Here is a 26,381-nt window from a genome sequence, read left to right on the forward strand (position 1 = left end):
AGCTATAGGGACTTTGCTCTTCAGTTCAGACTGTAGCAGCTTATACTTCTAGCTCTGGAGGTCCCCATTTCAATCCCCTCAGCCAAGATGGCAACTGTCACATGTACACGTGTTACTGATATGCATATATATGCAACATACATTTGCAAAGAAGCCAGAGTTTGCTCTGTTGAATACCATATAACCAAGAGTAGAAACTACCCCATAGATACATACATTTCTTTTTAGAGTTAATGTCCTCCTTCTGCTTTCCCACTATATACAGCAGACCTTCAGTATTCAACATTACTAAGAAATGATCTTTTGCCTCATACATAGGTATTTGGTTAGGAAAAAATGGCAACTGAAATCTATAACATCTTAAACAGTTCTTGAGCCATTTACATGGTGTGCATATTTTCACCTTTCTGATCTCTGAATTTTTTGTGATTAATGAGCTCAACTGTCAAACTGGGAAATGCTAATACTAGTGGAGCTATGTAAATGTTTTGTTTTTAAGTCTAGATAACTAGTTCAGATACAAAGATCCAAACTTTATTCCTCTTACTTTCAATTGACTTCAGTGAGACTTTTTTTCTTTTACTTCACATCAATCTTGTACTTGATCAATGACTGAAAATATAGGGCCAAATTCTTTGCTGATGTAATTCCAGTGAGTTGCATGGAGTTATGTAAACAAAGAATTCTGCCCTTAAAGCCTAACCCTGTTGATTTGAGCATGTGCAGGTTCATGGACCTATGCTATTGGAGAGACAATTTTGTTATTCATACTTTATTCATTTCCAATAGTTCTCAAATCTGCCTTAAAAGTCCATAGATGCAGTGCTGTGTCTACATGGAGCTCCATTGACATCAGTGATTCCATGCAAACATGCCAGTCTACTCGTTTGCAGGATCAGAGCCCACATGTGTATATATGTGGGGTGGAAGGAAAAGTGAGGCAAGACAGAGCTCTAGTAGATACACAGAATACCATTCTAAATCATTTTGATACATATTATTTAAGGCACATGCTTTTAAGTGTGGTATGTTATAAAATGTTTAGTGCTACATTGACCTGGAGGAACTCCATAAAATCACTTAATGGTCTACATCACAGCTTCAGATGATTCAGTTCATTACAATTAATGAAGGGTGTAGCTCTGGAAAAGATTTCATATTGGATATGGTTACGGTCATTTGTTCTGTTCACTATATCATTATGTTATCTCACTGGCACGAATCTTTCAATTTTAACATATTAATTCAGAACTGGCTCTTTGAGAGTTTGTTTTGATAACCTTTGTTGGATACAATATCCAAAATAGCTCACTCTATGGAATAATCTATAATTTAAGAAGACATAAAATTTTTGTGTTTTAGTTGCCAAATGACACAATTTTTAAATGTTACATAATGCATAAACAGTTTTGAGGAATGCATTTAGCCATTCCCAGTGTATAATGATGTTGACATTGCACTAATTTTGAGATTGCAATAGATCTCTAATCATAGCTTTTATGGGGAAGACACCTTTTTTTTAAGTTTAGTTTGTATTGATGAAGATAGGAACAAATCCTCATGGCCCAACTGCTATAAAGAAATATCTTCATACAAGAACCAGTTTAGAATGTTCACCTTGTTTTCCCATAATAGACATTAATGAGAGACAAACTAGGCAGATTCCCAAAGGCACCCTGGAAAACATTTCATCTGGCTACATCATTATGGAAATGTTGACCATTGGCTCTTAATTAGGTATTCATATTTGCATGATGGAAGTTCATGATTTTGGCTAGATACCATTCATAGCACTGCTTTGCATAAATTGCTTTGTATAGGGAGTTATATTGCATTAAAATAAACAGGGAAAAACCGAACCTTGTTAAAGGCTAAAGATAACTTGGCACTTATGTTGCATATTTAACATGCAAAAAAGACTTTCTCAGGGCTACAGCAATTGTAGCTGGAGGCAGTAATAGCAGCTGTCACTATGTTTAGCTGAATTAAAACCTTTTTCTACAGGCTGGGAAAATTCACTGCTGGTCCTACCAGTTAAAATATTGAAAATACTCATGGTTGATGAGATAATGGTAGTTGTGACCAGCCTAGGGCTGTAAAACAACAAGAACGGAAGGTCCAGAGATCTTTTGCTACAGTGCACTTTTCAACTCTGAAAGCAAGGGAGAATAGTGTATCCAAATGATGATAAAGGTTGCAGATATGATAAAAGCATATCACATTTCATTAAAAGTGGAGGAATTCTCCAATATAACCTTGATCTATTTGACTTCTTAAAGATACCAGTGTTCAATGAAGAACGCAGATAACTTCTAAAGTGAAATCAGAGGAGAATGAACAAGATTAGAGTGGGTAAAGACTGGGAGAGTTGTCCACATCAAGACCAACTGATCTTTGATCTAAGCCCAGGGCTAGCTGTGAAGCTTCACTGAATATTAGTAAATATAATTGAGTGAATAAATCATACCATTGAATTAATCAGAAGATGATAATTAATCATCAGTATATCTACCTTTGGGGATGAGATGAGGCTAAATGTTAATTACTTTAGAAAAGTAACAAGTGAGTTTAATAATTTTCCTTATCTTTTTATTAGCTGATGGGCTAAATAGCACAGGAGAGTCTCAGCTATGCACTGAGCAATATTACTTATGCCTTATACCAGTGGTGGGCAACCTGCAGCCCATGGGCCGCACGTGGGCCGCCAGCAGATTACCCTGGCCGCCGCTTCCCACAGCTCCCTTGCAGCCTGTAAGACAGTGTTTACATTGACCATCCGCAGGCACGGCTGCCCGCAGATCCCAGTGCCATGGTTCGCTGTTCCCGGTCAATGGGAGCTGTAGGAAGCGCCGGCCAGGGTAATCTGCTGGCGGCCCACGTGCTGCCCGCGGGCCGCAGGTTGCCCACCACTGCCTTATACCCAGGAACCACAGAGCTGGAGGGGTTCTTACATAGGCTCTTGAAAATGCAACCCCCCTGAAAAGCACATAAATAAGAGATGAACACTGGAGCAGAAAAGAGAACAAACTCTTGCTGTTATTTGTGGCAAATCCTCATTCTTTAAAGAGACTGTATGATCTGCAGTTTTGATCATACAATAACCATTTAACTTCAGAGCTGGTTGAAATGTTCTGAGTTTCAAGTGTGCGATGCAATCTTTGTCAAAAATTGGACTTTTGATTTACACCCCTGTGCTGCTCCCTCCCCATCTCAAATTAAAAATTAAGATGAAAATTGTAGAGGCTTTTGACCCTCCTACAGCATTGTTTCACAATTTTGGGAGATCACAAGATTTTGTCAACATTTTTGACATTTTGAAAAAACTTATTACAAATCCATTGCCGCTGATTTTTAACCAGGTCTATCCTGCTCATTTCTGAGCTGCCTTGTTTCTGTCTAGTTAGTAGATGGTAAAAAAAAACAAAAAACCTGGGAAACTGAAAAGCAGGTCATCAGCAGCAGGGAGAAAAGAAAAGAAAAGAAAAGAAAAGAAAAGAAAAGAAAAGAAAATGGGACCATTTTCCCTATCCTCTTCCATTAAAAAATAAGATTGGCAGACTCTCTGAAGGAAGTGAAATTATTTCACCTGGAGAGAATCTCAAAACTTCCCATCTCTTCCTTAGAAAATCTGGTTATGGGATAAGGAACTTTTAACACTGCTATGGATTACTTAAGTCAGTTCTTCATAAGCACAGATATGTTCTGTAACCTATATAGTCTTTATTCGCAGGCAGGTTGATATAATTCTGCAGAATTACAATCACACTGTCTGTAGTAAAAAGAAAAAATTGGTGGTGATTTAGTTGAAGCATTGCACATAAAGGAAATATAAAAGTATTCTTTCAGTGAGTCAAAAAAACATATACCTTCACAGTAGGAGTACAAAACTAGCAGCTAAATGTAAGTGTGCATCTTTCTAATGTGAGGCCAGGAACACATCTTAAATCTTAGAATGAAAACAGAAAAAGCCACTACATCCTATAGGAAGAAAATAGGAACTAGAGTTTGAGGTTTCTACTAGTGCTGGATATCAGTTTTCCAACAAAACTGTTCTTTGCTGAAAAATGCAGATTCAAGTTGTCCAAAACACTTAATGAATTTGTGTCAAATTTGCCAAAAATAATGTTATTTTTTAAAAAATTGAAAGTTGAAATATTTAGTTTTGTCATTTTAATTTGAAACAACTGTTTCAAATTTTACTTCAATTATATTTAAATATATATATATATATATAAAGTTAAAAAACCCTCACAAACAAAATGACCCATAATGAACTTTTGTATTTTCCATTTCAGTCACTTAACTGAAAAATTGGATATTCACACAGCTCTGTTTTCCACCCTGGACTAACAAGGAAATCAAAGCTATTATCTCTATTCCTTTGTTGCACCATCATGTAGATGGCAGGGTGGTGGCTGGACATGCACCAACCTTGTGTCATCAGGATTTTTTGGAGGTCTTAAACCTCTGTAGAAAGAGTTCTAATCTGAAGAATTTGCTTAAATTCATCAACCTGGAATCCCCTCTGATGAACCTGAAAAAGAAACTGACTCCAGAGCAGAGTTCACATCTCATCAGTTGAAATGCCTTTAGAAGCAAGCCTCCCCTTCTCCCTGCAAAAGTTGTTGGACTCCTTCTGTAGAGGGGGCTTAAACAAAAATTCAACAAAGATGTTTGCAGGGTGCTGAGAACCAGGGTTGATTAGCAACTTTCTCCAATGACTCCCTGGCCCTTAAGCATAGCTGTGCAGAGCCTTACTGCCTATAATAGTGTCCTATTTCCACTGTTCAACTAGGCTACCTTGTTTCATGCCCCTATCCCTGTTCTACATATATTTCATCATTCCTTTTTTATTAATTTTTGATTTAATGTATTATCATCTTCAGTGTGACTAAAGACAGATCTTAAAATGAACTTTAACTTTAATCATTAAAAAAAAGAAGAGAAAACTAATAGATTCTTTGACATGGAGTTAGAGAAGAAGATTGAGAAGAACCACAGAATGAAGCAGCTGGACTGCCAACTGGTTCTGCCACAGGGCTGAAGACTCAGCTAGGAGCTCTATTGTTCAGCCCAGCTCTGTTCCACAGCTATTGTGATCCTTCCCTACCCTTCCCCTTATTAATTCCCCATATAAATGTTCAGAACCATCGTGGGAGCAGGGCCGGCTCCAGGCACCAGCTTAGCAAGCAGGTGCTTGGGGCCGCCAAGGGGAAGGGGCGGCACGTTGGGCTCTTCGGTGGCAATTCGGCGGAGGGTCCCTGTCCCTCTCGGAGGGAAGGACCTGCTGCCGAAGAAGAAAGCAGCAGCAGTGGAGCTGCCTCCAATCGCGATTGCGGCTTTTTTTTTTTTTTTTTTCCCACCGCTTCGGGCGGCAAAAACCCTGGAGCTGGCCCTGCGTGGGAGGAGACTCAGTCTGAACTTCTTCAGTCTGGGCTCAACCCTGATGAACCACAGGAGCAGGAGGCCAGGAACAGAAGGAAAGTTGAAGCCCAAACAATCGGGCTGGGAGCTTGCAGAAGGGACTACTGTGACCACTTTGATCGTCTAGTCTGACCTCCTGTGTTACACAGGCCATGAAACGGCTCCAAAATAATTCCTGTTTAAACAGCATCAAATCTTGATTTTAAAAATTGCCAGTGATGGAGAATCCACCAAACCCTTGGTAAGTTGTTCTAATGGTTAATTGCCCTCATTGTTAAAAAAAAAAAAAGTCTTGGTTCCAGTCTAAATTTGTCAAGCTTCAGCTTCCAGCCGTTGACTTTTGTATTAATTATTTTTGTCTGATAAATTGAAGAGCCCATTATTAATTTCTTTCCCATGAAGGTACTTATAAACTGTGATCAAATCACCACTGAATCTCATAGCATGAGCACTTCATCCGCTTTGCTAGGTAGAGATCAATTGGGTTCTGATGAATAAAGTGAATAACTCTTTTGGGGCCAGAATCTCAGCTGTAGCCAATACAGCTATGCTGATTTACACCAGCTGAGAATCTGTTCCTTTCTGTAAGCCATATGGCCAGAAGCTTGAGGAGAAAGAGCTCTGTACTCCCTCTACCGGTGAAAAGTGCTGCCCTATAGAGCTTCATTTGCATAGTCTATCTACCCTCACTTCCTTTAGTGATAGTCGGGGAATTGCCATAACTATACAGGAATTTTGATTTTGGGTGGTAGAGGGCTCTCAAAGAGGCTCAAAGAGAGGGAAAGAGTTCTTACTTTGTAGTAAAAAAAGCTCATTTGCTAGCAGCTGGGACTGCTCAAGGGTCCTAAGATTTTGCTCTTTGTTCCCTTCTTATGGGGATTTTGCTGTGAGAGACAACATAAATGTAGAACGGTGTTGTGAGAAATGATGTAGTGGGCAGCAGCAGAGCTAAGAGACATCTTGTGAGGGCCTTCCTACCCAACAACATAATAAAGCTGGGGGGGAGCGGTGCCTGCAGGTGAGAGTTGCATGAAGCTGCTTGAGCACCTCTGCCTAGGAGTTGGATCTGCTGTTGGCCGCTTCTGGGGTGCAGTGCAGTCCGCGGAGCCAGGACAGGTGAGAAGTCTGCCTCTGCACCCTGGCTGCACTGCTGCCTGAGAGCCGCTGTAGGTAAGTTCCTGCCCCAACTCTGTGCTCCAATCCCCTGCCCCAGCCCTGAGCCCCCCCAACCTGGAACCCCTTCCTGCACCCCAAACCCCTCATCCCCAGCCCCACCCCAGAGCTTGCATCCCCAGCCCAGAGCCCTGACCCCCTCCTGCACCCCAACCCCCTGCCCCAGCCCTGAGCCCCCCTACCAAACCTGCAGCCCCTCCTACACAAACCCCTCATCCTCAGCTCCATTGGGTTGGGGACATCAATAATTTTCTTCAACTGGATCCCAAGAAAAAAATGTTTGAAAACCACAGAGCTAAGGGACTGCTACCTGTGGGACATTCTCACCAGTGGGTGGGAGGGCGTTAGACTAATTACTGCAAAGTTACAGGGGTGAAGTGGAGGGGGTGAGGTAATGGTTTATTCTTTATTTACACATATATTCCATGGCTGTGTGTTTTCCCAAGTTATTCTGGGAAGTTATGGCCTGTGTTATACAGGAGGTGAGACTAGATGAACACAGGTTCTTGGGTGGAGGGAGGCTTGAGCCAGTTCAGTTGTTTGTCAAGAGGGACACTAGGTATATTAAACCCAGCCTTTTATGCTACTATTGATCACCTGGCATGAGGGTTACACAGGTGTACAATTTGAAAACTATTCCATCCCTGAGATGTTCTCAAGATATATGTATGAAGTTTGAAGAAATCTGGGGAGAAGGCCCAAAAATAAAAATTGGGACTGTCGGGACAAAGGTTTTAAGACCGTATTTTAAAATTTTAACTGCAAAAGTGAGTAGATAATTTTCCTTAGAAAATGTGATTGTGCATTGAAAAAAATATTGTGATATATTCAAAGACTCAATTCAATTGTTAAGGTGAATAAGATTTAATCCTGCTCTAAGTGTAAATCTCAACACAATCTTAACAATGGAGTCCTAACTGATGTCTCCATTTATTCACAGTTTGAAAAGAGTTACTGATACCAGCAGAACAAACAAAAAAACGACAATGTAATTCAGGTGCAGAATCCAGCACTTTTTCCCAAATTGCCAGTTTTTTGATCAGCCATCTTGCCAAATCTCAAAGTCTGGATATGTGAGAAAGTTACAGTTGCTCTCTCACCCTGTCACATTGAAGATAGTCACTTCACTCTATGACCCAAACTCTGTTCACTTTCTAACATAGAACTAGAGTGTTAGTAATGCTTGTTTGTTTTTTGTTTGTTTGGTTTTTTTTGCAAGAACCACTTTTGCACTAGCTGAAAGGATAAGGAGCTCACCTGTCTGGAGATGTACTGTTTTTGGGGGGATGGTTATTCAGAAAGAATACATAAAATCTGCCAACATTCTAAGACCACTAAAGAAAAGACTTAAATAAAAGACTTTAAAAGTACAGATCACAGGAGGCTGAAAGAAACTGTGCAAACCTTTATGACAGGTAGTAAAAATGTCTCTTCCTTGCTTTGGTATTTAGTATAATACCATTAATCACTATGAATTCTCTTGGTATTCAGCGGGTTGGAGTATGTAATCCTTTAGGAGTTCTGTTGCAATTTAGCACTAATTAATTTCCACCTACAATAAAGTATTACCAAAACTTGAACATTCAGGTACTTAAACCTTAATATCTGGCAAGTTGCCCTCCTCTGTAGCAACTCTGATTATTATTGAGACTTCCTCCTGTTACTCCTGGTAGTCGTAAGGTTATTCCAAGCATTTGCAGCCAGTGACACAAACACCTCTAACATTTTCCTTTCTGCCACTAAGACACAAAATAATGTAAATGAAGTATTTATCCCTTGAGTAATTTGCAGCAACTAATCCGCTGAAACAGGTCTGATACTGTATCCTCTGGGACATCCTTTAATTTCTGTTTAATATTATACAAGAATGTACATCCTGACAAATACAGCAATAGGGTTTTACTGCTAGGATTTATCTATGCTACAAAGTTTCATTCCCATTTTCCAGCACTGGTGCAGCTGTATGAGTGCTGTCTAAGTTATTGTTACGCCTTTCTGACCGGAGCAGCTAGTCAAAGTTTGGAGATGTGCACATGTTTCAGCTGGGGGTAGAAACTGACAATGGAGGCTGATATTTTGTTTGATGCAATCTTGTTTATTTATGAGGATTATACAAATATAGGAGTAACCAAAAACAAAAGGAGACTTTGCTTACAACCCCAAGCTTCTTTGGGTGGCACCAAACCCAGAAGCCCCCTCTCCAGTTTCTTCTAGGGTCATACACAATGCTTGTTCAGGCTATCTCTCAGAGCTTGTCTACCAGGTCAGTTAGAACATGGCAAGCCACAGTGTAAATCTACAGTGCACTAGATTATCACACACTAATTGGTCACACGGTCCTGCTACAATGCACTGTGGTGCATTTTGATGTACAGTTTTGCACTAAGGAACTTTTAATGTGAAGCAGCAGGGTTCACATGGCCAGTTAGTGTGCATCAGGCAAGAACGCTGTACGTTCATACCCTGGCTTGCTGCACACTAAATGACCATCTAGACAAGTCCCCAGTCTCTCCCAATCTGTCTTGCTTCAATTTGTCTTGTATCTCCCTGGTGCATATACAAGTTCCAGCAATCAACCCCCTAGCACCTGCATTTGAAACCCCTTGGGCCACATGATTCACCTTCCTTTTACCATTTCCATGTGCCTATGCTTTCAGCCATCTGGTTAAAATGCCGTCTTTAAATTTATTTTGAATGGAAGGTGGCAGCCACACCTGACCTATATAAGATTTAGCCCCAGCCATAATAAAATGAAACCTCACGTCACAGCATTGTAAATGTTACACAATCTACACTAGCTCTTACATTGTGACTAACAACAGTGAAACTGTGGAAAATGGGTACAAAAATTTGTAGTGTAAATGCATGCTTTGGCCCCAATCCTGCAACCACTTACCCATGTGTTTAACTTTAAGCATGTGAGTACTCCCCTAAATTCAACTTTAAGCACATATGGATGGTTGCAGGATCTGTACCTTGGTGTCCCAAGATTCCTAGGTTAGGTTCTATTTCCTCTGTCTGAAGGCTTTGCTACCTTAATTGCTTAAACTTAGAGATGGAGCAGAGCTTCAAAATTCACATCAGAATTTAAATTTCAAGCAGATTTTAATATTGGGGTGCTGGGCTGGGGGGTTTGTGGTGGCCTCTCTCTGTTTTTAAATAAAATGTGTCTGAAATTTTTTATATTATAAAACGTAATGTTCTCACCTGCAAATTTTGCTTTATTTTTATACAAAATGCTTTCAAACTAGCTCACTTTTCAGTTATATAGTAGAAATGTCAGTGATTTCTCTTTTACAGAGATTTGCTTTCTGCCATCTAAATTGAAATATAGAAAACTTGTACTTTTTAAATCGATATTATTGAAGTCTTCAGTTTTGGCATTTTTTATTTAGAAGGTCCTAGAAATGTTGTGTGTGCATTCAATAAAAAAAGTAAAGCGTACAAACAAAAAAACAGTGGCTACAAGAACAAACTGTTTAAAGCACACTAGAGATCAGTAAACATTACAATTATAGTGGAAACAGTATAACAAATGAACAAAATATATTATATTAGCAATACTAAGGGCCACTTCCCAAAATGAACATGCACAGTAATTTTCCAAGCTACATCCCCAATCACTTGGGTGGGAAGTTAACATCATAGTAATAATTTCAATAAGATTTTAATGCAAGTCTTTAATGGAGACCCCATTATGATGCCATTTACGATGTGAGATAATGATGGCAAAATTATTTCAATATAACTCTAAGGGGACTCCATTATGAAGCCATTACAATACGAGGCTGTGATAGCAAAATACTTTCAATACAAATCCATAGGGATATCATGATGGCTCCATTATGGTGTGGTTCAAAAGTGGGGTGATGATGCCACAAGGATTTGAGTACAAGTCTACAAAGAACGTGCCATGATCTAAAAGTGAAGCACAAGATGATATATTTCTTTACATATATATTTCCATTCTTAAATATAGTTTTGTTATGCAAACTTACTATGTATAAACACCACCTTCTTATGCAGTGTCACAGCCATATTGGTGGCAGGATATGAGAGATACAAGGTGGGTGAGGTAATATTTGAATTGTACCAACTTCTGTTGGTGAAAGAGATAAACTTTCAAGCTCCACAGAGGACTGTGAAAGATATTCAGAGTCATAGCTAAATAGAAGATGGAACAGATGGTAAAGCATAAGGAGTTGACACATGTTGCTAGAAACCATTCAAAGTGAAGTAAGTAATTAACTTCTCTGGAGGCACAGGATAAAGGAGAGTTAGTGGGTAACCAGGAGATAATACTGCCCGGTTCTTGTTTACAATGTCACCTGACAGTGAGAACAGGCATACTTATAGCACTGTTGTAGCCAGAATCGCAAAATATTTACGCGCCAGAAGCACTAAAGATTCATATGTCCCTTCATGCTTCAACCACCATTCCAGGGGATATACGTTCATGCTGATGATGGGTTCTGCTCGATAAGAATCCAAAGCAGTGCGGATTGACACATGTTCATTTTCATTATCTGAATCAGATGCCACCAACACAAGGTTGATTTTCTTTTTTGGTGGTTCGTGTTTGGTGGTTTCCACATTGGAGCGTTGCTCTTTTAAGACTTCTGAAAGCATGCTCTATACCTTGTCCCTCTCAGATATTGGAAGGCACTTCAGATTCTTAAACCTTGGTTGAATGCTGTAGCTATCTTTAGAAATCTCATATTGGTACTTTCTTTGCATTTTATGAAATCTGCAGTGGAAGTGTTCTTAAATGAACAACATGTGCTGGGTCATCATCCGAGACTGCTATAACATGAAATATATGGCAGAATGTGAGTAAAACAGAACAGAGGACATACAATTTGCCCCCAAGGAGTTCAGTCACAAATTTAATTAACACATTAATTTTTTAACGAGCGTCATCAGCATGGAAGTATGTTCTCTAAAATGATGGCTGAAGCATGAAGGGGCATACAAATGTTTAGCATATCTGGCACGTAAATACCTTGCAATGATGGCTACAAAAGTGCCATGCAAATGCCTGTTCTCACTTTCTGGTGACATTGTAAATAAGAAGAGGGCAGCATTATCTCCTGTAAATGTAAACAAACTTGTTTGTCTTAGCTATTGGCTGAACAAGAAGCAGGACTGAGTGGACTTGTAGGCTCTGACGTTTTACATTGTTTTGTTTTTGAGTGCAGTTATGTAACAAAAAAAATCTACATTTGTAAGTTGTACTTTCACGACAAAGAGATTGCACTACTGTACTTGTATGAGGTGAATTGAAAACTACTATTTCTTTTGTTTATCATTTTTACAGTGCAAATATTTGTAATTAAAAATAATATATACTTTGATTTCAGTTACAACACAGAATACAATATATATGAAAATGTAGAAAAACATCCAAAATATGTCATACATTTCAATTGGTATTCTATTGTTTAACAGTGCAATTAAAACTGATTAATCATGATAATTTTTTTTATTGCGATTAATTTTTTTGAGTTAATTGCATGAGTTAACTGCGATTAGTCGACAGCCCTACTTTCTAGTTATCTTAAGTATGTTCCTGGCCCTTAGAATTGTAATATCTGGGCTCCTCACAATCTTTGGAGAATTTCTTCTCACAGCATCCTAGGAGGAAGACCATGACTATTATTCTCATTTTACAGATGAGAAACTGGGGCCCAGAGAGACTAAACGATTTGCTGGAGAATTTTTGTTGGAGAACACAAATTGAACCCAGCTTTCCCATAGCTCCACTCTATCCACTGGACTATTTTTTCTACCAGATGGGGTACACACAAGGCCATATGTCTCATACTGCAGCAAAGGTGCATAAGAGCTGGCCAGAAACTTCAGCTGAACCATTTTCCATCAGTGAATACAGTTTTGTTGAAATGGTGTATGTGTTGCCAAAATTTCATTTAGGAGAGAAAATTGCAAAAAAAGTTCTGAAATGTCAGCGCATCTCATTTTGGCAAATTTGAAATTAAATGTTTAAATTTTTCATGATGAAATGATTTCTCTGTTTTATTTTGTATGTTAACATACTATAAAATGTTAAGAAGTAAAAATAAAAAATGAAACATTTTGATCAATCTGGGGAAAAGGTTCTGAATTTTCCTTTGTGGACAATTTCAGAACTCTTGGTTTTCTTTCTGATTTGAAATAAAGTCACATTTCAAAATGTCAAAATCCTTTCTAAAATGGATTTTCCATGTTCCTCATAGGTCTAGTACTTACAGAGATTCATTTGTCAAGGGAGGCCTGTCCTAGTCTCCTTTGTGTGTGCTCAGTCACTTGACCCTTGCATGTTTACCTGTTAAGTGTTTCAAAAACACACAGTACAGCTCACAAATTTACAAATACATTTTGGTCAGAAGGCCACTCTTTAGAAATCAGGGCCTTATTTGTGAAATCTTTCTGCTATAATGTAAGTACAAACGTGGCAGTGCAATTGCCTTACCGTTGCAGATGCCTAAAATTCACAAAACAATTTTTGGTGGGTACATGTTCAGGTACCTGTTCCCCTTCATGGAGTTTGTTTGGGAGCCAATTAATTAATGCTGTCACCTCAGCACTACAGTGAGCCAATTTGAGTGAAAGATCTTAGGTAATTCCCTTTACCAGCTTCTGATGAGTTCTGGACAACTCTAGTAGAAATAGGCTTATTTTCCCATTTTTGCTGGGTGGAGGAGAGATTCAGAGTATATGCACCCATTTCAGCCACTTTGGGAACTGGAGACTGTGTGTGTAATGTCTACACTTCAATCAGGAGATGTGACTGCAGCAAGTGTAGATGTACCCCAGAAAGCTAGCTGAGCTGTAGCTAGAGCAAAGCTAAAGTAACAGTAGCACTGTGACGGGGTGGACTAGGCCCTGAGGCCTGCTAATAGTTCAGATAGGCAACCAATGGCGGCCTCGCGGCTCTGCCACACCCTAGCCCAGAAAAGGGCGGTGGAGAGGTTCCTCAAAGCTGCCTAGACTGGCTGTGTAGGACACAGCCAATCAGGGCCCAGCAAGCTATTATAAGAAGAGCTGTAGGGTAGACTGAAATCAGTTCTTTGCTGGAGGAGTGTGGATGGTGTGCTGGGCTATAGGGACTTCATACAGAGCAGTGCTGGTAGAGACTTGTGGGAGTGAGGAGGAGCTCCAGGGTGGTGGTCGGGACTCAAGCAGGACAAGACCCTGAGGTAAGGGTGAAGAACATGCTGGGACTGTGAGGAAGTGGCCGGGAATCATAGCAGCAATGCAGCATTGGTAAAGGGATATGGCAGATGGCTGCTATCTTTAGGGCCCCAGGTTGGGACCTGGAGAAGAGGTTCTACCCCACCAGCCACTGGGAAAGTGTCTTGGATTCTGATGCACCCCAGAAGGGGAACTGAACTGTTTTAGTGGCCCATCAGAAGATCTGTGTGTGACACGGACAGAGGGCTGCGTCACCGAAGACCCACTACGGAGAGAGAATGCAGGCATATGCACTCAGAGTATGGTCACAAGAGGTGAGTGTGACCCCATTACAGCCCCACTGTAGCTGCAGCAACAGAGGTGGAGGCGCAGGCTAGTCTCCTGAGTAAAACCATATAGGTGTATGTATGCAAGGGGCGAGCCCAAGCTGCTGCAATTACATTCTATTGTTATTGAGCTAGCTTTGATCGAGCTAGGGCAAAGCTAGCTCCGGTATGTCTACACATGCTGAAGTCACACCTCGTGATCCAGCATAGACATATCCATATGTCAGGAACTGGCTAATAAGGATAACATACCTGCTTGCCATATCCCTTTAATGTCCCTTGAGGTCTATAATTTATTCGTATTACAATTGTGTAACTCAGTAATGAATATAATGGACCTGCTAAGAAAGGACTGTTGTTCATCAGCCCCCTCTCTTTCTCTTCTCTTTCTCCCTGCCAGGGAGAAGGAAGGGAAGTAGTACCTGAATGGTGAGCCTGTAGCTGCAGAGAAGCTGGGATGCAGAGAACTCCCTCCCCCCAGGAGGTGTACACACAATCATGTGTGGAACAGACTGTGAATGATGGAGGTTACAGCTGGGTGCAGTGCCTGAGCAGGAAGCCAGTGCAGAGGCCCAAAAGAGACACTAAATGAGCATGGCCTGGAAACAGAAGGCTCCTATTTGCTTGAACAGAGACTGGACTGGGGACAGCATCCCAGGCACGAGGCCTCAAGAGACTTGACTGGTTACTGAATTGCCCTGGGGCCCAGACATTTACCACCATTGCTCATTTTGAAGTGTAACTGTTTAAGTCTTGGTACCTAGGGTATTTGCCAACTTTCCCTTTCTTGACAGCCCTAGTAAAATCCTTTCCCTTCACTGTGTGTCTGAGGGGTTATTGGAACCCACCAGGGCTAAGGCCTAGCTGCTGAAGTGTTACAGTGCTTGCACTTAAGTCATGGTACCCCTGGCACACTACTGAAAGCTTAGGATTTGGTGTACTCTGGTAATAAGCAGACCTAATAATTACAGAAGTATATATTACAAGTCTCCCTCCCTGGTAATGCTCTGTGGCTGAGTTGTTAAAGCCTTTCCCACAGGCTCGGCTTGTACACACATGCTTTTAGTTCTACAGGATCCTGGTTCCATCACCATGTATTGGCCAAGATGGACGCCATCACATAAGTGGGGTGGGGGGTCCAGTGGGGATTAGGGTTGCCAGGTGTCTTTTTTTTCCCCCAACTGTAAAGTCTGGTTTTAAGGGGACCTGTACAGTCTCCAGTCAGTAATATTGACCAGACACCAAAAATCAAGTTACCACAATTCCATTGTTGCCCCACTTTTCCCCCCAGCCCAAGGCCCTTTTAACTATTGAGTGGTGGCTCCAGAGCCAGGGAAGGGCAGAGCTGGAGGAAGCTTCCTCTTTCCCTGAATGGGCTGCTTCCAGGGCCAGGTCAGACCCACCTCTGAGAACCTTCCCTGGCTGCAGGAAGCTTCCTGTCCCCATCACTCCTTGCAAACACTTTGCCTCAGAGCCACTACTGGACGGAGAAGGGGAGACATGGTCCCTTTCAGCCTCTCTTCTATTTATGGTGAGTTGAGCCTTTGGTTGGAGGGGGGTGAGGTTTGGGTAAAGGGCAAATGTACCCACCTCTCATGCACAGGGAATCCCCAATAGCTTGTCCCAGCAGCGCAGAGTTGTTTTGCATTGCTGGGGGAGGAGGGTGGGATTGCTAAAGGAAGCTCCTGTGCTTTCAATCTGAAGCCATTCTATCAATGTGGCACTTCAGGGAAGAACACTGTGGATAATGTAGGGCTGGAGTCCCCTCCAGGTGCTCAGGTTCTGCCTTGGAAAGCAAGGGCTGCAACAAATGCAAGGATTTCTTTTCTCTGAAGTGTATGCCAACAATGGCAAGTAAAAGCCAGTTTCCCCTTTCCCCTGGGCCTCACTCATCCATCCCATTTGTAACTGTATGTTGCTAGTATCTCCATTGCAGCTGGTGAGTCTGTTGTGACTGTTAGTGTATATGCTGATAAGTATATGGTGCAGAAAATGCTGACGATAGCTCTAGTGTCCGGTTTTGAGAAATTGGAAATTTTGCAACCTTAGTGGGGATTTGAGTCATTGTGGGTCTCAAACACTTAGGATGAACTTCCTTTGAGCAGAAGAAGTATGCAACCAACTGGTGACTGTTACAAGTCCCCCTCCGTGCCAAGCCACAGCAAATGATGAGTTACTTGGCTCTTTAGCTCATGCTTTTAGCTCTGGAGATCCCCAGTTCAGTCTCTGATATGTTTGCCAAGATTGCAACTAGAGGCCCCCATCAGGACTGCATAGATATAAAACAGAGTGAAAGCCAGTCCCTTCCCCATGGATACCTAAATAAAGCAAGATATATGAATAGGTCTGACCAAGCTTAAGCCCAACTGAAAAAAAGGAGCCTGTCTGCAAAGCACTGTGGTTCTGTGGATGATATTTCAGACAGAACTTCGTAGCTGTTTCTCCTTCTGTGGGGATAGCAGAATAGGTCAGGATTTAACTAATGATGCTTCGTAAACAGAGGGGCAGTAGGCTCAAAACATTGGGTTATATTACATTCATGTTATGACTTCTAAACTCCTTAGAATTAAGGCAACCATAACAGACTTGTCTCTATTTTTATGCCAGTAAAGACTTAAATTATTCAGGTAGGGAAAATGACATTATTTTAATGTTGTTTTCCCCATCTGAATAATGTATTAGATATATTTTCATCCCAACTCTAATTTCATAAACTTTTGCTGTGTATATCTGGAGCTTATTCTGCAATTAATTTGGATTTCTAAACTCTTTGAAAAGCTCAAAAGAGCTACAATTGCACGTTTGTTTTATATGCCATGTGTGATGGGCATGGTATCAAAACACTGGTTAAACTTCAGTCCTGCCATTCACAGTTCACTTGACTTCATCAACAACGTCCTTATTGCTCACAAAATCAGCAGAAAGTAGAACAGACTGTACTGCAGGCATCTATTCCACTGCTTCTACAACAACAATCTCTTCAGGCCCCATAGGTTCTGATGTTGTCCGCAATTTGAAAACCAGTTTGTGACATGATGTGGTTATTTGACATCATAATACAATAATAGTCAGATGGGAACAATAGTTGTTGCAAGAAATTATCACTGGTAAAAGGCTCTTGCCCACAATTAATCTCGATATTGCATGTGGCAAAATTCTGACTGACAATATGATTGTGCGCACACAGCTGGACAAGATGCATATTGCAGACTGTCAGTGCATTTCTAATCCACTAATGGATTCAAAATAAAACGATCTTGACAAAATAGAGGCGTTTCCATTATTCCCTTTCATTTGCAATCCTAGTGGTAGCAGGATATTTAAAAGTTTTAAATGTGATCTATATCCATGAACTAGAGAAATACATTGCATTATTTTTACTCTTCAGGAGGAAAAAAGGAAGGAAAATCAGATGTATGGGGAAGAAGGTCACCATCTCCTTCCCTTCCCCCAAATGTATCTCACTCTGAATCCCTTAATGAAGGAAGGTGTTACAGACTTTTTATTTAATTTTTATATGTCCATGTGGGACAGAGGATCTTTGCCAAAGAGTCCCCTGTTCTTTGCAAACAACTCTCACCTCAGGCCTGACAAACCTCCCTACACCAAACACACGTCTTACAGGATATTTCTCCATAAAAAGTAGCATGTAAGGCTCCTACAGAAAGCTCATATCTTGTCAAGATTCATAATTGCTGTGAGATGTATGTGGATAATAATTAAGGAATAACGTATTTATATTGAAAGTATGCCTTATGGACTTGGAATAGATATTAGTCACAAGGAGGTAATGTGTCTTGATGATGACTCATTCAAGCAAGAGGGAGTTGTTACCCTCCCTAGTCAGCCAGCAAGGTGATGCAGGGTTCTATTGTTTATCCTGCCACGTCCCTGCACAGGCAATCGAAAACCAGCCAAGACAATTGCAAATGATCAAAACCATTTGGATGTGGAAAGGAACATTATAGCAGGCAGGAGCCCACCCTGGCTATGAATAAAGACAAAAAACTGTTTCAGTGTAGGAAGAGGCACTCTGCATCCAGTCACTCAGGAAGCCCCTTAAGGAGGGGAGAGGCTTTCATAAACATTTGGATCCTTGTTCTTGTGACACCAGCCAGCTCTGCAATGGACTGAACTTTGAGGGGGAAGCCTATTTTGTTAAGTAGGAATGGTAACTATTGATAAAAATAGACCCAGGTATGTGTGTTATTTTGTTTTCTTTTGTAACCATCCTCCATCACTTTTTATCACTTCTACTTAAAACTTTATTTTTTTCTTATAATAAAACAAATGAAGTTTGTTTATTATATTAAGTGCTCTCAAGTGCTGTGTGGTTTACAGGAGAGGTGGCTGAAGGTAAAACTGCTAATTTGTGGTATACTGTTCCTTTGGGTGGAGAGGATCATTTCTGTGAGTAGCCAGCATTGGGGCTGGGTATCACAAGGGAGTGCTTAAAAGGGACTTGGGGAGTGGGGTGCAACTGTTGTTAATCTAAAAGGCGAAGTTAGGGTTAGCACAGTGGAGAGTTCTTGAGTGACTGAAAAGCTGGTGGTGTTAGGGATCTGACATCCAGCTGCCACAAGAAAGATTTCCACTTGCTGGAGGCATGGAGTAACAAGAAGACTCTATTCAACCTGCCCTCAGAACCTGATCCTATGTACATAGTGTATGAGCCCCATTCTGATGTACTTCTGAAGTCCTTACTTTGGCAAAGCTGTGATTTCTTATAGTGTTCAGTGTAAAAAGGGGCTGGAAACAGAGACAAATATAATCTTGACAAAATGAAAATTTGCATATTTTATTTAATCCTAAAAGAAAAGTGATACATGAAGTTCAAGAGAACGCTGGGAGTCAATTTCCTAGAAGCTTCAACATACCCTAAATGAGTGAGTGAAGCAATGAATGGTTTTGGGTGAATTACGGTAAATAGTGTGGTGATTTATTGTGGAAGGAAAATAATGCACTAAGTAAAGGAAAGCTAAGGGATACCCAGACTGGAGAGGACTTCAGCCTTGATGCTGCAAATGTGAATGCACATAATTTTGCTCACACAAGAAGTCCTAGGGAAGTCACTAGGAAGTCACTGCTGCTTCTGCTACATAAGAGGAAGAAAAGAGGAGACTAGAGTCATCCTCAAAGATAGTCACCAGTGGGACTACAGCTGCTAATCATCAGTAGTTGAGAAAAGTCCAGGAGAAAAGGGAATGGGGCAGTTAGTCAGTATTGTACAGAAGTATTTTGATGGGGAGGGTGGCACTGGGTTGCCTGGCAGCCCTTCAAAGATAGGAGGGGAGAAGGTTAATTAACCAAAGACACCAGGGAGAGGTGCAGGACTATTCTTTTCCCACAAAAAGGCAACACCAAGAAGAGGTGGAAGAGGACACTGGGGAAACAGAGGGCTGCTAATAGTTCAGATAGGCCACCAATGCCAGGCCTTCATGAGCTCTCCCCTAGCAGTAGATTGCTGGCTTACAGTGTGCTTTTACGTGTCATGTGGCTATTTCAATGCTGGGATGTGTATGTTATTTATCTATTTATTTGTATTGTAGCAGTCTCTAGAGAGTGGGGCTCCATTGTGCAAGGTGCTGTACAAACATATAACAGAGACGGTCCTTGCTCCAAAGAGCTTACAATTTACATATAATACATGCAATAACAGATGGCTAAAATGCACAAATGGGTGGAGCACAAAAACAATGAAGTGATACGGATCAGTATGAACAACAGTGGTCACTGCAAACTAGCTGAATAACAATCATCCGGGATTTTGTAGACATCACAACCATGAAGGGCGGCATGCATTTTACAACCGTGTTACCTTTGTAGTTATAGTGTACAGTTAATTATTTTTCTCACTGTAGGATGCAGGTGAAAAACAGGGTACCTTATCTGCTGCCAACCCATAACTTTAATAAGCAACAGCAGTAACCATCACTGCTGGCAAGCTCTGGGAGCTGTAACACCAACTGGCACCTTGAGTATGTCTATGCTGCAGCTGGGAACATGCCTACCTGACTGGCTCTGCTAGCATGCTAAAAATAGCCATGTGTCACAGAGGATGGCACAAGCTAGCCACCCAGGTCTGGCCCCAGGGGGGTCAGGCAGACTTGTACTTGGATGGCTAGCCCATGCCCCCTTCCATGCTGCAACATCCACACTATTTTTAGCACACTAGCTTTAGTGCACTACATGGGCTGGGAAGCACGCCCTCTGCTGCAGTGGAGACATATCCCTTGATACCTCTGCTTGGCTCTCTGTACTGGTGAGACAATAGTCAGTTGGGTCTAAGCGATACAGGATGTGATAAAGATCTCTGTGCCATTTGTTTAGGTAGAACCACAGTAAATATATCTCTGGCTGCTTTCATCCTCATCTGTTGTGGTGTGTGTGTGTGTAATAGGGTGTGCTGACTCAGATGCTAACTCAGCACCCTGTCTCTCAAATCCCCACCTGTTTACAGTAACTGAGTTCTGATTGAAAGGCAGGAAGTCGGCACAACCCAATTAACTAGGTAGGAATACATCTGAGGTGCTAATTGGCTGGAAGTAACCCCAGCAGCTAGGCCTAAATAGGCCGGCAGGAAGGAAGTCCAGGGAATTTTATGGAAGGTAGAAGCAGGCAGGACTGGCTGCTGCTACTATTGTACCCTTCCCCAGAAACTGGTGATTCACTGTAAATATAAACTACAATAAAACATGGTAGTAGCAAAGGAGACCTTGAGTGGCTGTGGTCTGTGGTTAAGGTCTTGAACGTACTCACAGGGGACTACTCCATGACATTTATATAAATGTGACAGACTATGTGTAGCTTCATAACTGCCTGTCTTCTCTCCACATTTGAAAATTTCCAAAGATGGCTGCGTGGGTGCTACCATGTGATTGCATAATCAAGAATTTTGAATTTAGGAGGTGGGATTTTCTAAGCTGATTCATAAACAAAACAATCTGAGGCCTAAAACATTTCAACAATGCACAATGTAGTGAGTTCAAGCATTACATGAAATAAGTAAGTGAAATAGGTACAAAATTCAGTTTTAAAATGTTTACCAGTTTCACTAAGGTGTATTTAAAAGGAACCCAGAGAAGGGCACATGAGACTATGGTTGAACTAGCAAACACAGGACTGTCTTCCTTATATTAAAAAAAAGAGGGTAATTCATCATTAAACAGAAGAGAACTACAGTAATTGAGAAAGGAGTGGGAGGACCAGATGGAAATGCTCTAAAGGAGTCATTCTTGCTGTCATTGTATTAAATGAAGGCTTTTGTTCTATGGAATTATCCCTACCTCCTTTCTCCTAACATTACACATAGTTCCTCATTTATGATGTTATTGCATGTTTGACTTAAGAATCAAAACATTCCCCTTTATTCAGTTCCTTCCTATGGTTGTACTATATGACAATGTCTAAGTTTCCCCAGCTAAATGTGACTGTGAGTGATTAGTGTGGCTTCTGCAACAGCTGATTAGACACAAACTCAACATCAGATTATCACAATGGAATTAAAACACAGGGGAAAATTTGAACTGCAAGTTTCATAAGCAAAGGGGAGTACAGTTGTGGTTGCCAACTGATTAGGTGCCTCAAGGGCAATGGAAATGATCTGAGCAGAGAGGGTCAAATTCACTTCTGGTGTAACTGGATTTACATCAGTGAATTTTCCCCAGGGTTGTATTTGGCCCAGGAGCTATTCTCATGCAGTTAACTTGGATCTTTGTCAATCCTAAAGTTCCACCACTCATTGACGCCTGATAATCTTTCTGCTCCAATATCATAAACGTGATAATCGTTCTTCTCCTACGTCATGGCTTTTGCATTCTTTGGCTGTGTTCACAGCTTAATGCTTTTTTTTTCCTTCGTGGGAAAATGCATGGACTTTGAATATATAAAACAACACAAATTCCTTTATTACTATATTCCCCAACCTTCCAAATTTAGCACGTGTTACAGAAAAAGTTGTCTAACTGAATCTAGTAGAAATGTGTATCTCTCTGCCTGACTCTCTCCCCATGTCATGGAAACAGTAATGAATAAAAAAACCTCCACCTAGTGTAATAAACAAATAGGTGGACATTTTTATAGAAGCCTAAAGAAGATAAATGTCCAACTCCTATTGAAGTGAAATTCACTAGGAGCTGGGAGTTTTAGCATCCTTTGAAAACCGCACAGTCTTCTTGATAAATTCAAATGTTCAGTATAATTTGTTAGTACAACTCAAAATTAACAAAATATTGAATTTCTAATGCCATCTTTTTAACTTCTCAACCAATTTTGAAAACTGAATCCCAAAGATGTGTAAATGATGCACATCCTCATAGTAGTACCCTAAAATACCATGTACTTACTTGATTATCATTATTGGCATTGTGCTGACGGCAGTGATACTGGAATGATGCGTGTGTTTGCCAAAAAATCAGTAACTGTATTTAGAGAAATGCAGTATTTCAAATTAAAATCTCTGGGAATATAATTCTGGGAAGTAAGGACCTGACCCAAAAGTCATGGATGTGGGTTTTAGATCAGCTCCTAAAAATATGGTGATCTTCCCCAAAAGTGCTGTCCTAGATATATGTAGGTGATTTTTTTTTACCGCAACTTGTTGACCTGAAAACAACCCAGTAAGGACATACACCTCTACTCCGATATAACGCAACCCGATATAACATGAATTCGGATATAATGCAGTAAAGCAGTGCTCCGGAGGTAGTGGCGGGGAGGACTGCACGCTCCAGTGGATCAAAGCAAGTTTGATATAACGCCGTTTCACTTATAACGCGGTAAGATTTTTTGGCTCCCGAGGACAGCATTATATCGGGGTAGAGGTGTATTAGTAACAGAGCCATTCTTTATAGATAGTTAGCAAAGCCATGTTAAATAGACTACAGTTTTTGAAATGTAGACCTGTATAGTTTGAAAATTAGAAGTAGATACTAATTATATTTGTCTGTGTTCACCTGTGTCTTGTTAGAAGTTTAATAATGTGATCTAATTAGCTTGTATATGATAAACGTCTGTTCCTGTCTATAATATTTCATTACTATATTCTATTTATTCAGAGATCAAAAAGAGATATTAACATTTAGATGACACTTATGGTATAATAATATCATTGTCTTTATATCTCTTTGAAGTTTGTAATAAACTACTTATGAACTGTTTGAATGCCTTATGCTAATGGATGCAACTATTATCAGTGTATGCCTAGGAAATAGAGATTTATTTCAAAGCAACAACGTACATTACCTATTCTTCATCCAAGGAATGCCTCTGTGACCATCTGCTGATAAGAAGCTAATCAGATAAACTTCAGCTATAAAGGATCTTTCAAGCCTGATTCTTTCTATCTCAGATCTGCTTAAACTTTGTCACAGAAAGTTTTAAATCGCAAGAGTGAGGTCTCCAGTGACCACAGTCACACCATTATTTCCCCAGCTTTAGTACCTAGGCAACTGAAGAACCTCAGAAATGCACTAATTACTTGGAGAGAAATGACCAGACTCCAACCCAGAATACTCCTTTTCTAGTTGATTTCATTCACAAGTACATACAATGTGGCACAAGGTAGCACAAGTTTCAGAAGTAACATCTTGTGTTTTGAAATCTTTAGCCAGTCATCCTCCTCTGTCTGCTCCCAAAATAATTTTCTCCCCAATCCGTGTATGTGTATGTGTGTATTCTGTAAGATTGTCCGCAATACACACTAAAGTCCTTATGTGTTAAGCCTGTCACTCGGGTGTTTTTGTCACTGGAAGCCAGTACCTCAAAAAGCTGCCAGCCCGTCTCAGGTCTGCCTCCATGGCCAAATTAAAGGAAGCCATCATAATCTATTACATTTGATAGCTGCTTTTGAAGATAAAAGTATGCACAACTATAATGAATATGCAAATACCCCAGTCAAGTACTTTTGAACAACTGGGCTGGGTGCAGCTGCAGCAGTTAGCCCATTTTCATCCTATATCAGATAGTTAAATTAAATATGTGAAGAACCATACGTGCTCAATGCTTCCCTGCAGTAGAGTCCTCAGTTTTCAAGTATCATATTTTATTCCAGGGGTGTAAAATTCATTTCCTATGGCAGGCCTAATCTGATACCCTGCTACTTGGCAAAGGCCACTTTCAGCAAACATTATTTAAATAGAAATAGATAAGGCTAATTACCAGGCGGGTAATTACTTACATGTATTTTAGGTTTTAGTGACTGCTACTGCTGCTCCCTGATACCTAGCATCTCTTAGCACTCTTAGGCACTCTTCAGTGCCATTTCCCATCCCCTGGACATATACCAGCTTCTGCCACAGTTATGTCCCTCCAGCACCTCTTAAACATGACCAGGTGGTTCAACTCCTGTTTGCAAGATTTTGAGGGAATGCTGCACCTGCATCTGAATCTGGACTATAGGGGTGTGACTTGTAGAGTGCAGCAGTGTTGTGCTCTAAATCCCCTGTACCCTGCTGGTGTGCACTAAATGTCCCTTAGTGGGCACTGCTGTAGTTAGTAAAAAGGGGGTGGGTGGGGAGAGTTAAGAGCACAACACACTAGTACAAGTCTGTGCCAGTGTTTGGTACAGCACTATTTGGCCTGTAATAGGAATATATTAAAATCTTAAAAGAATTAGGAATCTACCATTTTCTATCATTGATAGCAACCCTTGAGGATTCTGTAATGGAATTTATTTTAGGCACTATAGTTCTTGATTGTGACTGTATTTGTGCCTTTCCTATTGTTTCTGTGACGTTTATAACTTATCTTAAAATAATACATAATTAATATATGACAGACAGTGGTGTTCTGCTCATCTTTTGGGCCAGATTCTCAAGCTCTAACCTCCATTTTTGAACCCAAAATTTGTGGGCATAAATAAATATTACAATTATAATACTACAATTATTTCTGTCCACAACTTAGGTCACCGAGGCCATGATCCTTCAACGAGTTGCTCAAGAGTTGATTGCTGCCCTTGAACAGAGCTCCACTGACTCCAAGTAGTCCACCTATGAACTATCAATTGTTGGATCAAGACCTTTGACCTCTAAATACAGGCATAATCACATACTGAGCTGGGTAAGTGACCTAAATTATATTGAAAATAACGTTGCATCCTCTAATGATTAATGCCGGTGTGCAAATCTAGAGGTCTGTTTTAGGCTTGGTTTACACCTAAAACTTAGGTTGACTTAGGGCAGGTCTGGGTGTGAAAAAGTGTCCTCCCCCCCCCAAGCGATGCAAGGTTTGTGCTGTCCACACCAGCGCTATGTCATAACTTCCACTTCTCACAGAAGTGGAGTAATTATACCGACAGGAGAGTGCTCTCCCTTTAGCATAGCACATCTTCATCAGATGCGCTACAGCAGCCAGTTTAACACTGTAGTGTAGACTTGCCCTTAGCTACATTGCTCATGGCTGTGGAAAAAGATTTCATACCCTGTGGCGCAGTTAGGTTGACCTCGGCCCCCACTATAGACACAGCTAGTCAATGGAAAAATTCTTCTGTCAACCAAGCTACTGCCTTTCAAGGGATTGGACTTAGTACAGTGACAGAAAACCCCTTCTGTTGATGGTATAAGTGCTATAATGCTGTAGTGCAGACATATCCTTAGTCTGAAGTTTTGATCCTTATATTATAATATCAAAAGCAAAAGTTGAATTTTGTGGTCTATTAAAAACTAAAGAACAAACATGTTGTGCACCTTTCATTAGAGAATGGTAAAATGATGAATTAATGATAATAAACCAAACCAGCACTTGAATTCCCTTACTTTTTATCTTGCAATTTCCAGGCAGATATATAGACACTGTAAGGTACTTCTCTGTTCGCTACTTCCTTCATGAACCAGAAATTGAGTGCTTAGTGATGAGATATTTCATCTTCCCAGACAACAATGCAGCGTGTGGTTTTGCAAGCTAGGGTGACACCAGCTCATTGATAATTAGATGTCAATTATTTTCCCTGGAAACAATGGCCACTGGAAATGTTGAATTCCCATTTGTTTGTGAGAAGGCATAGGAATTTACCTTGTGAAGATAGCAATGATATAGTCCATCACCACTCTATATTATGTCTGTCTAATGCAATAGAAGCACATTTTTGTTCACATGCTGTGTGTCTAAGCTTTTTGCTTTGATCAACGAGCTTGTATGAGTGAAGATGCCAGGATTACTGAATCATTTTTGATTAAAGGTGGTATCACCTGCATCAATTTTACAGACTTAAAGTGCTAGGTAGCTCTGGGTTTAGTGCTGAAATAGAAATAGATTAGGAAGCTTGAA

This window comes from Chrysemys picta, chromosome 2 (genome assembly GCF_011386835.1).
Source record: "Chrysemys picta bellii isolate R12L10 chromosome 2, ASM1138683v2, whole genome shotgun sequence".
Classification (NCBI taxonomy): domain Eukaryota; kingdom Metazoa; phylum Chordata; order Testudines; family Emydidae; genus Chrysemys; species Chrysemys picta.